The sequence below is a fragment of the Arvicola amphibius genome, chromosome 10, assembly GCF_903992535.2.
Source record: "Arvicola amphibius chromosome 10, mArvAmp1.2, whole genome shotgun sequence".
In the NCBI taxonomy this organism is placed as follows: Eukaryota; Metazoa; Chordata; class Mammalia; order Rodentia; family Cricetidae; genus Arvicola; species Arvicola amphibius.
The window spans coordinates 125052654-125064987 of NC_052056.1; the positions used below are offsets into that span (position 1 = coordinate 125052654).

The 12334-nt window shown below is 40.1% G+C and overlaps 1 long non-coding RNA gene across 1 annotated transcript; it reads left to right on the top strand.

Moving 5' to 3' along the window:
• Positions 1-595: 595 nt before the first annotated feature.
• On the top strand, positions 596-2193 carry LOC119825716. Its single transcript, XR_005287253.1, has 3 exons — positions 596-685; positions 882-942; positions 2069-2193. It is a non-coding gene; the product is annotated as an uncharacterized LOC119825716 (long non-coding RNA).
• The last annotated feature ends 10141 nt before the right edge of the window (positions 2194-12334 follow it).

Consider the following 12334-nt stretch of genomic DNA (forward strand, 5'->3'; position numbering starts at 1 on the left):
ATGCCTAATTTTTCTAGAAACTTCAGCAAAAACCTGTGAGTTATTCCTAACTTTTATGTTTGTTTCATTGATTTTTAGCATGTGAAAGAGGTATTTAACATGTATTTCTGGCTGCCGTAGAAGTGATTGCATGGACTAGGCTGGTATTCAACTCAGAGGCAGATAGATAGACATGCCTCTACCTTCTGAGTACAAGGATTAGAGGAATGATTCAATGCATCCAGCTTTTTCATCTCATGTTTCTTTTTGGTAGTTAGAAATTAATCATTCATACAATTTGTCTTATGTGTACTCTGTACTGTTGATCTGTTTATATATCTTTCATTGTTGGCATTTTTCTTGCAAGGTGATATCCCATTCAAAGGGTTCAGAAATGACAATGGTGAACTTCATATTCAGTTTGCTTCTAAAGTGATTTGGTGATTAAATTATGATGTCTATGTCATGGAATAAGTATGGGGAGCACCAGAATTATATGACTATCCTGTCAAAGAAGTACACATTTACAGTGTTGTCAAAATCATACTTTCTGTTGTACATATGTATGGGATATTTTAGAATGCATTGACCTGTGATGACGTGCATGTCGACTTCACTTGGGAAGAATGGACTTTGCTGAATCCTTCCCAGAAGAATCTCTACAAAGATGTGATGCTGGAGACCTACAGAAACCTCACTACTATAGGTAAGACTGGGTTATCTTTTATGTTTCAAATTAAGGGGACAGCTGTTCGTTGGTTAATGATGCTCTTTTGTAATATGATTGAGAAAGAAGAATGGGTAAAGAAATCAGGTATAATTTTAAGTTTTGCTTCAAATGGTGACTAAATTTTTTACAATTTTTAATATATATCATACATTTTTCTGTCACTATATTTTAGGATATAATTGGGAAGACCATAATATTGAAGAACATTGTCAAAGTTCTAGAAGACATGAAAGGTAATTACCATGTATAAGCTGATACAAATGTACCTCTGAAGAATTTGTAATGTATTTTCTATGTTTTAAACCAAAGCAACAATGTAAATAATAAAGTGAATTGATGCTTATTAAATTCTCACAAAATCATATACCTTAATTTCAGATAGGTGAGCTGCAATTGCAAGTCATTCTTTTAAGAAAGAAGTCAAGGAAACAATGTCTTAACCTATATTGCCATTTGGATCATATACTGAGAGCTATACTATAAAATTATCAATCCATTTATTTCATATTATAAAAGATATACATGTTGAAAAGGTGATAAGTATATTTGTAAACGTCTGTATTACACTGATAGTCCATAGAAAGGGCAGTTTAACACATATACTTGTGACTGTGTTAAGTTTAGTGAGGGGCCAGTTAGAGTCACAAATCAGGCCGCAGCTGTTGTGGAAAGGCCTTAATCCAGATACCACAAGTCTATGAGGACAGAAAGTAAAACTGTGAACTCAATGGGCAAGCCTTATATTTGTTTTTCTTCCTTTACTAAGTATATCATATATTCCTCTGGATACAAGCTACATGAGCATAGGGATGTGAAGAACTATAACATACCTCTCTCTCAGAGCAAATAGAAGATATGTAACAGTCCCCATGTTGAATATACGTTGAATTTGATGTACAAGTATACAAGTAATTGTTTTTCTAGTCTCATTGTATATATCAACAAGCTCACATTTCAGAAAAGCATCATATACGTACTAGGACTGTGTAAAAACTTCTGTTTGTCCTAGTTCACTTAACAAATGTATTATCACTCACAGTATAAGAAACGTTGTGAATGCAATAAGAGTGGTAAAGCTCTGAGTTATTTCAGTTCTCTTCAAATACATGAAAATTCTCATCCAGAAAAAAAATTCTGTAAATGTGAATCATGAAATAAAGGCTGTTATCAGTTATCCTCAAAGATGAAAAGCAAGCCTTAATGAAGGGGAAAAACAAGATTGTAAACATGGTGATAAAACCTTAACATATAATTCTTCTTTAAAATAGGACTAAATTGTAAAATTAATTTATACAGATAAAAATATTCAACAATGTATTAAATGTAGTAATGCTTTCACATGTACCATTATCATTGTAGGCATGAAAATAGTCAAACTAAAGAGAAAACTTCTGTATATACTCAATGTGTTAAAGCTTTTGCGTGGCCTCCTCACAGACATGAAAAAACACATACTAGATTGCAACCCTATGAAGAAAATGAGTGTAGGAAAGCCTTTGCACTTCCCAGTACTTTTCAAATGCATAAAAGAACACACACTGGAGATAAGCCCTATGAATGTAATCAGTGTGATAGAGCCTTTGCAATTCCCAGTACTTTTCAAATGCATAAAAGAAAACATACCAGAGAGAAGCCCTATGAATGTAATCAGTGTGGTAAAGCCTTTGTGTGTCAGAGTAAACTCCAAATGCATGAAAGAATTCATACTGGGAGGAAACCCTATGAATGTAATCAGTGTGGTAAAGCCTTCACAAGGCACATTTATCTTCAAATTCATAAAAGAACCCATACCGGAGAGAAACCCTATGAATGTAATCAGTGTGATAAAGCCTTCACTCGGCAAGACCAACTTCAAATTCATGAAAGAACCCATACTGGAGAGAAACCCTATGAATGTAGTCAGTGTGGTAAAGCCTTTGTGTGCAACAGTTATCTCCGAAAACATGAAAGAATGCATACTGGAGAGAAACCCTATGAATGTAATCAATGTGGTAAAGCCTTCGCAAGGCACATTTATCTTCAAAATCATAAAAGAACCCATACTGGAGAGAGACCCTATAAATGTAATCAGTGTGGTAAAGATTTCACACAGCACGGTCACCTTCTAACTCATGAAAGAACCCATACTGGAGAGAAACCCCATAAATGTAATCAGTGTGGTAAAGCCTTCGCTCGGCAAGGCCAACTTCAAATTCATGAAAGAACCCATACTGGAGAGAAACCCTATAAATGCAATCAATGTGGTAAAGCCTTTGCTCTGCAAGGCCATCTTCAAACTCATGAAAGAACCCATACTGGAGAGAAACCCTATGAATGTAATCAGTGTGGTAAAGCCTTCACTCAGCAACGCCATCTTCAAACTCATGAAAGAACCCATACTGGAGAGAAACCCTATGAATGTAGTCAGTGTGGTAAAGCCTTTGTGTGCAACAGTTATCTCCGAAAACATGAAATAACACATACTGGAGAGAAACCCTATGAATGTAATCAATGTGGTAAAGCCTTCACTCGGCAAGGCCACCTTCAAATTCATGAAAGAACCCATACTGGAGAGAAACCCTATAAATGTAATCAGTGTGGTAAAGATTTCACACAGCACAGTCACCTTCGAATTCATGAAAGAACCCATACTGGAGAGAAATCCTATGAATGTAAGCAGTGTGGTGAAGCCTTTGCACAGCACATTCAACTACAAAGACATGAAAGAAGCCATGCTGGAGTTAATACCGTATGAATATAATAGGTGTGGTAAAGCCTTTGTGTGTCACAGCAGTCTCCAAACACATGAAAGAACACATACTGCAGAGAAACCCTATGAATATAATCAATGTGGTAAAGCCTTTGCATGTATGGGGATCTCTAAAAACATAATAGAACCCATACTGGAGAGAAACATTATGTATGTAATTAGTGTGCTAAAGGCTTTGTTTATCATAGTCATCTTTAAAGACATGAACTAACATATGCTGCAGATAAACTCTATAAATATAATGTGTGGAAAAGCCTTTGCACTTCACAGGACTCTTCAAATTCATAAAAGATCACACAGTGGAGATAAACTCTATGAATGTAATCAGTGTGGTAAAGCATTTACATGTATGAATAATCTAAATCATGAGTAAAATCATACTGCAGAGAAACCCTACATATGTATTCAGTGTGATAAAGTTTTGTACTTTATATAGGAGTAAAACTTTGTGTTCAACAATCGGTTAAAATCTTTGTATATTACAATAGACATGAAAGGTTTCCCTTCTGTATGCTGTGAATGTATTTTGTTACCATTGTTTAATAAATAAGCTGATTCGGGCCCATGGCAGGGCAGAATAAAGCAAGGCAGGAATTCCAAGCAGAGATAGAGGAGAAAAGACAGTGACTGCTCTTGCCTGGACTGTTGCATAAACTGGAAACAGAGAACCCTCAGAGAGAGGACTGCTGAACTTGTCTAAAGGTGAGATGGTTTCTCAGGGTTCCTGACTCATGAAAGAGTCTGTGAGACATTCTGAAGGACACAGCAGGTAGTGACTGAACTTCAAAATTTCCTGCTTCATGGAAATGTCTCTGTATACTATGGGCCTGTAGGCTGAAGATGGATGCCCAAAGGTACAGAGGAACTTTGGGTGACTATCCAGGCAGCAAGATGTCTCTGTGATCTCTAGAGTTTGTAAGTTGCTTACTTCTCATTTACTTAGGTAATATTATGTCCTTCTGGAGTCTTTGATGGAGTTGAAGAATAGATAGATAGTTATAGTTTTCCTTAGTTATGATAAAAGATAAAGTAGATATAAATACTGTAACTGTAATTCTTACTTGATAACTGTTTTGTTATATGTAATTTTGCTACGTTAAAGTTAAAGCTTTCTTTTTTTGTTTAAACATAAAAAGGGGAGATGATTTGGGAGAGTCTTCAGTTTGTGTTGATTTCATTCGTTAATAAAGAAACTGCCTTGGCCCATTTAATAGGCCCGCCCTTAGGTGGGTGGAGTAGACAGATGCCATGCCTCTCCTCTCTGAGCCAGATGCGATGAAGCTCCGGCTCAAGATGGACATGCGCTAGAATCTTCCCAGTAAGACACCACCTCGTGGTGTTACAAAGATAATTAGATACGGGTTAGTCAAGATGTGAGTAAGAGGCTGGAACTAATGGGCCAGGCAGTGTTTAAATGAATGCAGTTTGTGTGTTGTTATTTCAGGTGTAAAGCTAGCCATGTGGGATCTGAGTAGGATGAAAAGCAGGCCTGCCCGCAGCTCCTCACTACATATATATACACATATATTTGTGGTCCATGCTTCCCTCATCCCCATTAGTTAACCTTTTGGCATTTTATCTTGAAGAATTGCTTTCTAAGGAAATTATCCAGAGATTCCAGGTAATGTAATGGCACTAAGATTTATTTTGTAATAAATAGTTATGGAGTTGTGTGTGTGTGTGTGTGTGTGTGTGTGTGTGTGTGGTGTGGTGTGGGAGAATTGTCTGTGTTCTGTCAATCATGTTTTAAATAAATGCTGATTGGCCAGTAGGCATTCAGGGAGTTTAGGCAAGATAGCCAGACAGGAATTAGTGGCAGGCAATGAAAACAGGAGTGTTCTGGGAAGAAGGAAGCTCTTTTGCCAGTCCTGCCCAGACCATGGAAGGAGCAAGATGTGTCCTGCCCCACTGAAAGAGGTACTGAGCCATGTGGTTAACATATACCAAAATAATTGGTAATATAATTTATAAGAGCCAATACAAAGCCTGAGCTAATGGGTCATTCAGTTTATAATTAATATAGACCTCTGTAATTTTCTTTGGGAGTTACCAGCTATGGGAACTGGGCAGGGCAGAAATCCCAACAAGCAAGTCTTCATGTTTCATGTGTGCAATATGATCATGGGTTTGTGGGAACAATGCAGATATGTGGCGATCAGAAGACAACTTCGCAGTTTCTACTTTTGGTCCTCTTAATATGATGATCAAAGTTAATGTTCCATCCTTGCACACCACAGACCTTTCTCATGGAGCTATTTCACTGGTCCTCAAATAAGATTATTAGGAATATTGTCATAGTAAACTCTTGTCTTCTTTTCAGATTGTAAACTTAATTTCATATGAGGATAGAGAAATACAGTATAATTTGAATAATAAATTCTCTTTGCATAGGAAAGTTTTATATGATTATACATCTTTTTAATTTGTTTATCCTGGGAACTAAACATTTGTTTATAACACTGTCTCAAAAACCATGGGTGAATGCCAAAGAATTGCCTCATTCATTAAAATTGGTTGCTGATAAGCCTGATGACCTGTGTTCAATCTCTGGGTGATCCATACTGCTCCTACAGGTTTTTCTTTTATTTCTAAACTTGGGCAGTGTCATATGCACACTCCTACATACATAAATGATTTTTGATCCTGAATGAGTGCAATTGAGGTCAGTTGTAGTCAAATGAATCCTAAGTTTCATCACTAAACTCACACAGGGGAAGAAAATAACAGACACCTGTGAATTCTCCTCTCAGTGCTTCATACACATGGCACAGGTGTATACACACAAACATAGTTCAAACATTTCTACATGTATAAAGTTAATAAAGCAAAGAAAATAACCCAATTATTGAGCGCATATTAAATGGTTGCACATTTCAATTATAGAATTTCAAGAAATATTACTGTTCATCAGAACAATGATTGTCCCTTTTAAGCCATACTTTATCCTTTTATTCTCTGATTCAATGATAAGTCATTTAAAAACACCTACCTCAACTGAACCTAGAGGTGCATGGCTAAAATCCCAGCACTTGCAGGATTGTGTTGGGCCAATCTCTGAGACTGTGGCCATCTTGGTGCCCATAGTGAATTCCATTGCAGCTATGGCTTTGTAAACATACCCTGTGACAGAAATTCCAAAAATAACAATCTTATCTCAAATTTTGGAACTTTTTGTAATATAATCTGGCTGGACTCTGACTGGTTTCAACAAAAGCTTTTGTTATCTTTTATCAAGAGAACTGTGTTAACAATGAAACTGAGAAGCAATATGGTGAGGTATAGAAATCCAATGAATGATTTGACAACCAACAAGAGGGGACTTTACTCACCTCAAGTGATTGGAGAGAAAAGGAATAGTAACCCATCTTCATCTTCAGCATTATTATGACCTGGAGAGTTGGCTCAATAGTGCTGCTCCTCTTGGATACCAAAGTTTAAATCTGGGCACTTATATATGATTCTTCAGAACTACTTGTATTTCCTGGTCCTGGAGATCTAGTGCATTCTTCTGGCCTCCTAGGCAATCAGATATTGAAATGGTGAAAAGACAGATATGCATAGATTATATATTGTTAAAAAGGGTTTTCTTCATGTGGCTATTATCTTAGAAAAGAATATAATTTAATTTAAGTATACAAGTTTTGCCAGTGAGTATAGCAATGGCATGCCAGGAACCGGTACTGACCGGAAGATGCTGTCTGATCCCCTGTGACTGGAAGAAAATGCAGTTGTGAGCTGTCTTTTGGGTGCTGGGAATCAAAAGTCAGGCCCTGTGGGTGAACAGCCAGTGTTTTAAGTGCTGAGCCTTCTATTCAGCCCCATGAACATGTCATTAATCACAGTAAGGTGTGATAGGCTGGTCTAAGTTCATCTTTACCTAGGGCTTGATGACCCAGAAGATGGATAACATCAGAAACTAACTTAGACTTGTTGCTTAAAGAATTTTCCAAGCCAAAATCTCCACATAATGAGGGAAATGTACAATGAATGATTAGGAGAGAAACTGACAGTGAAAGTCTTTTAAAGGTGTTTGACTATTTAACCAGAGCCACAAGAATGAGTTTATCTCCAGTAAGGTAAACAACCTCCAACTGGAGCCCACAATGTCACATGTCAGGTGTACCCCTGATTAAATTTATTCCTCTTGTAAGGAAAGAAAAGTAATTTGCAGGCATTAAGTCTGACTTGTTTGAATGGTTTCATATTCTATTTCCCTGATGCCTGCAAAACCTTCAGTTAGGTGCCCTGAATGATGGTCACTCTAGATGACATCCAGGTTGTAAAGAGAGCCTGAGACTTGAACTTAAGTCACTCTTGTGAACTTAAGTCAGCTCTTGTGAGCTGACTCAGCAGGTAGGTTGAGATCTTCTGGTCTTGAAAGTCATAATAAACTGTCCAATGTATTTGAAGCTGCTTGTATTTTGCAATCAGTTCCAAAACTGTCCAGAAACCCTGGGCTGTATTGAACTCAGTGACTCCATTCCCACTTTCCCAGGCATAGACTGTCAGCAGCTCCAGGGCATACTGTGGGGGCAACAGCTCACCCAGCTTCTCTTTACACTGTGAAGAGAATGGCAATGAGAAAAAAGGGTTGTCAGCTGTTGTGTAGGGACCTGTGCATGTAGATTTAGTCTATGGACACTCCCATGCTATAGCCAAGGGCTGTGTGTTTGAGATGGAGACTGTGTGGTCCACACTGAGCATTTACCAACAGGCAGAGGAGGAATCATGACACAGTGATTTGTCAACCAGGAAGTGAGGGTCAGAGCAGGATAGTAATGATGCTCACTATTTATGGTTTTATCACAGGTTCTGAAATAACAGGGGAGGAGATAGGGAGAGTGCCCAGTCAGTAAAGTGCCCCCCAGTCAAGTCAGGGAGTTCAGATCCCAGCACACACAGGCTGATGAGAGGTGTGACTCATAATCCCAGGTTTAGGCAGGGGGATGGGGTTCCCAGGGCTCTACGACTGTTTAGAACTGTTGATCTAGCACTCTGTGGGCTCAAGTGTGAGGCCCTGAGTGGATTTACAAAATGGAGAGAGACTCACTCCCTGGCCTCCACATGGATGTGCATACACATAAACACAGACACATGCACTCCCTAGAACAGGTATATAGACAGAAACACCACACAAACATTTAAAATAGGTCCAGAAAAAAAAAGAGATTGCCCATTTAAAGAGCTAATAGCTTAAAATGGCAGGAAAATAGAAACCAGAGAATGTAACAGGCTTAGCCTCAGAAAGAAGCAAAAATCTAGACACAAATGATGTAGCAAACAGGAAGCAGTGAACCAGACATGGGTGAAGAGAGACTAGGCTAACTGGAAAGTGGACTAGAAGACACCTACTGTAACAAGCATGGAAAGTCCTCCTTCCTCCAGCTCCCATCCTCCTCCCTTCTCCCTCCTACAGCATCACCTTTCCTTTCTGTCTTCTGTTACCTTCTCTTCTCTCAACTCCTCCCCTTCTGCTTCTCTTTCCCCTCTCATTTTCTATTTTCTCACGCCTTGGGTTTCTTTCTTTCTTTTTTTTTTAGTGAACCTGACATAAGGTAGAGTCATCTTGAGAAGATGGATTCACAAATGAGAAAATGCTTCATCAAACTGCCCTGTGGGGCATTTTATTGATCAATGATTAACAAGAGAGGGACAGCCCACTGTGACTGGTGCCATGCTTGGGCAGCTGACCCTGGAGTGTACATAAATGCAAGCTGCATGAGTCATGGAAAGCAAGCCAGTGTGCAGAATTCCTCCATGGTCTCTGCTTCAGTTACTGTCCTGACTCCCTCAGTGAAGGACTGTGACTGGGATGTGCAACCTAATAAGACCTTTCCTTCCCAAGAGACCTTTGGTCATGTGGTAAAATGTCATGTCACTATGAAGCAAACTAGAATATCCCTGCTTTTCTCTGGCCCAGTTTCCACTCATGTATAAACAGGAACCACGGTGGCTGGACTAGATGCCATACCAGTTGGTACCAGTGCTTGACCAGGCAGATGAGATTCTTCAGCTTGGGTGGATGGTCCTTTGGGAAGTTACTCTGGAGCTCTGTGAAGCTGTGGAGAACTTGCTTTCCTTCCCCAGGGAGGTGCACTCACTGATGAGCTGTCTGTAGACTTGGGGGTCAGGCTTGTTATAGACGTTGACATCACCTATAAAGGAGGCTTCATGTAGTTAACACTACAGCCCTTATCTGAGGTTCTTAGGTTTTTCTGGGGTGACAAGCTCACAGGCTGTGGGATTCTGTGAACGGGGCAGAGAGTAATCACTGCAAGCATCACTCCCCATACATCCATGTGCCCCAGCACACCTCAGGACTGCAAATCATACTCATGGTAGGGTAATAGGATTTAGAGATATACTACATCCCATCCTGAAAAAGGATTTGATAGAGATTTTAATCTCCACTCTACAGTTATATGGGGAGAATGTATCACTCAAAAGCCCGATTTGGTAAAAGGTAGGAAAGACATGTGGTGGTATGACCATAGGCCCACAATAAAAAATTCCACCTTTCCCGGGTATGAGTACCTGTTTTTAATGCCACTGCCAGTTTAAACCAAACAAATCTTTTTGAAACCTCTCTAAAGGTAAATTATACTGCTGGACGCAATATGACTATTCGATCCTCTGCTTGCATTCTTGCCCCATTTTTCTTTTTATTGTGGAATGGCACTTTAGAGGATGATATTCTTAATTGTTCTTCCAGGGTCTGCAAGCTGAGTAATTGCTGGGATGGTTCTAATGGAGCTTTGATTGTTTGAGTGCCTGCATTCCTCTTTCAGTGCTGGTGTCTCAAGAATGTCAGGAGATCATCCTTTATGGACAGTGGTGAGACTTTGGGATAACAGCTGCAATTGTTGCTGCTATTGCTCTCACTGCCACTGAAGCTACAGTTGCTGGAGTTGCCATTCCACAGATAGCTGTGACTGTGGAGACTGTGCTGTCTGGGGAGGTTGGTGGGGTCCTGCGGACAGGGAGTGCTCTGGACTCTCATATTGGATTTGGACTTTTGAATTTGGATCGATGGACTCTGCTTTTGCAGGAGCGGGTGGATTCCCTTTGGCTCTTGCGGAGGGTGTCTTGTTCTCATTCATGTAGTACAGCTTGCATTGCACCTGCTCATGTTGTTGGTGCTTCTGATGTGGTTGAACAATTGAATGCATGTTTGTATGGCCCTTGGAATTCCTCCTTTTTGAATTTTACCCTGCAGACAGCTCATCATATTGTTAGTATTAAAAGCACACAGGTCCCTGCTGTGTCTGGATCCAGTTGGTGGAATGCCATGGCCCAGTTTGGAGGCTGGGTCCAGTGATTGTCTGGAATGCTCTCACTTGTTCTGATATAGCTATTGGGGTCTTCTGTTTTTGGATTCTCTGCCGCTTTATGTGGCAACCCCACGTATAGCACATTGTCACTCAACAAGTGTTGCTCAGGCTCTCTTCCGGTAATCAGGAAGTGCCCCAAGTCTGGCTGCAGATTCTGCAGAAGTCATCAGGGATCCCAACAATGGGCAACTGTCCTGGTATAGAGAGCTCTCCTAAGACAGGGATTAAGGCCTCCTGTAGACAAGTAAGAGTCTCTATCCGGGGGAGTCCTAAGACAGGGGCTCTCATGCTTTTAAAATAAAAAGGGGGGAATTGTCTGGTCCCTTGAGGACAGGCCTTTGTACCCCCACTTGAACTGTTTTCCACTCTTGTGGTTGGTTGTTTCAAAAACAGGAACAAAAACAGAAACAATCTGTTGTTTTCAACAATGTTTCTAAAGATGTTTATCCCTAAGCCATGTGACTTATGGTGATAAGATTCCTGCTTTTGCTGGCTTGGCCTCCCCTGCTGAGGGTTATGTATACTGTGTGAGAAAGTGGAATAAAGGCTTGTCTGCAGAACCTGAAGTTGTGTTTTGTGTTAATCCCGACATCCCTCACTCAGAAGAACTACAGTTGCCATGCTGGCATGGCATAGACCCTCCATGTAAGGGGCATTGCTGACCTGGAGGGCAAAGGGAAGGAGTGTGGTCAAGTCCACATCAGTCTCTAGGGTTAACTTAGTGAAGGTCACCTTTGTTTCTCCCTATCCTACTTCTGCTGGACTATTCCAGAATGTTTGACATGCAAGCAACAGGTGTCCCCCAAAGGGAACTTGTCTATGATCTAGCATTCTCAGGCTATTGAGCGGGCAGGGACAATGTACTCTTTTCTGTAACCTCTTCCAGCTAAAATCAGGGTAATGGTTGTCAGGGTCAAGGAAGGCTGAAAGGCTAGCCAAAGACTGGGCAATGGGGCATTTATCAGATGCATCTGATTAGCTGTTCCAGGTGAAGGGACAGAGAGCAGTCACATCAGCTGGACTGGTTTATGTCAGCTTTCAGCAAGTCCAGAGCTCAGTAGTCTGCAGGAGCTCCCCAGGTGGTGTCTGTAAAATCTGCTGAGGCAAAAACAGACTAAGGACAAGTTAAAAATTTAGGAGTTTACAAGAGAACCTTATATGTTTCAGGACTTTTACTTATCTGAAGTCTCTTTGAGCTGTGATAGATGGATTCAAGCCTTCTGACCTTCTGGACTCCCCTAATCTCTCATGAATTTTTAGTTTATCAAAGGAGATAAAAGTTCTAGCCGGGCGGTGGTGGCGCATGCCTTTAATCCCAGCACTCGGGAGGCAGAGGCAGGCGGATCTCTGTGAGTTCGAGACCAGCCTGGTCTACAAGAGCTAGTTCCAGGACAGGCTCTAAAAAAGCTGCAGAGAAACCCTGTCTCGAAAAACCAGAAAAAAAAAAAAAAAAAAAAAAAAAAAAAGAAAAAGAAAAAGAAAAATAAACCAGAAAAAGAAAAAAGAAGAAAAAAAAAAGTTCTAGTAGCCTTTTCATTGCACTGA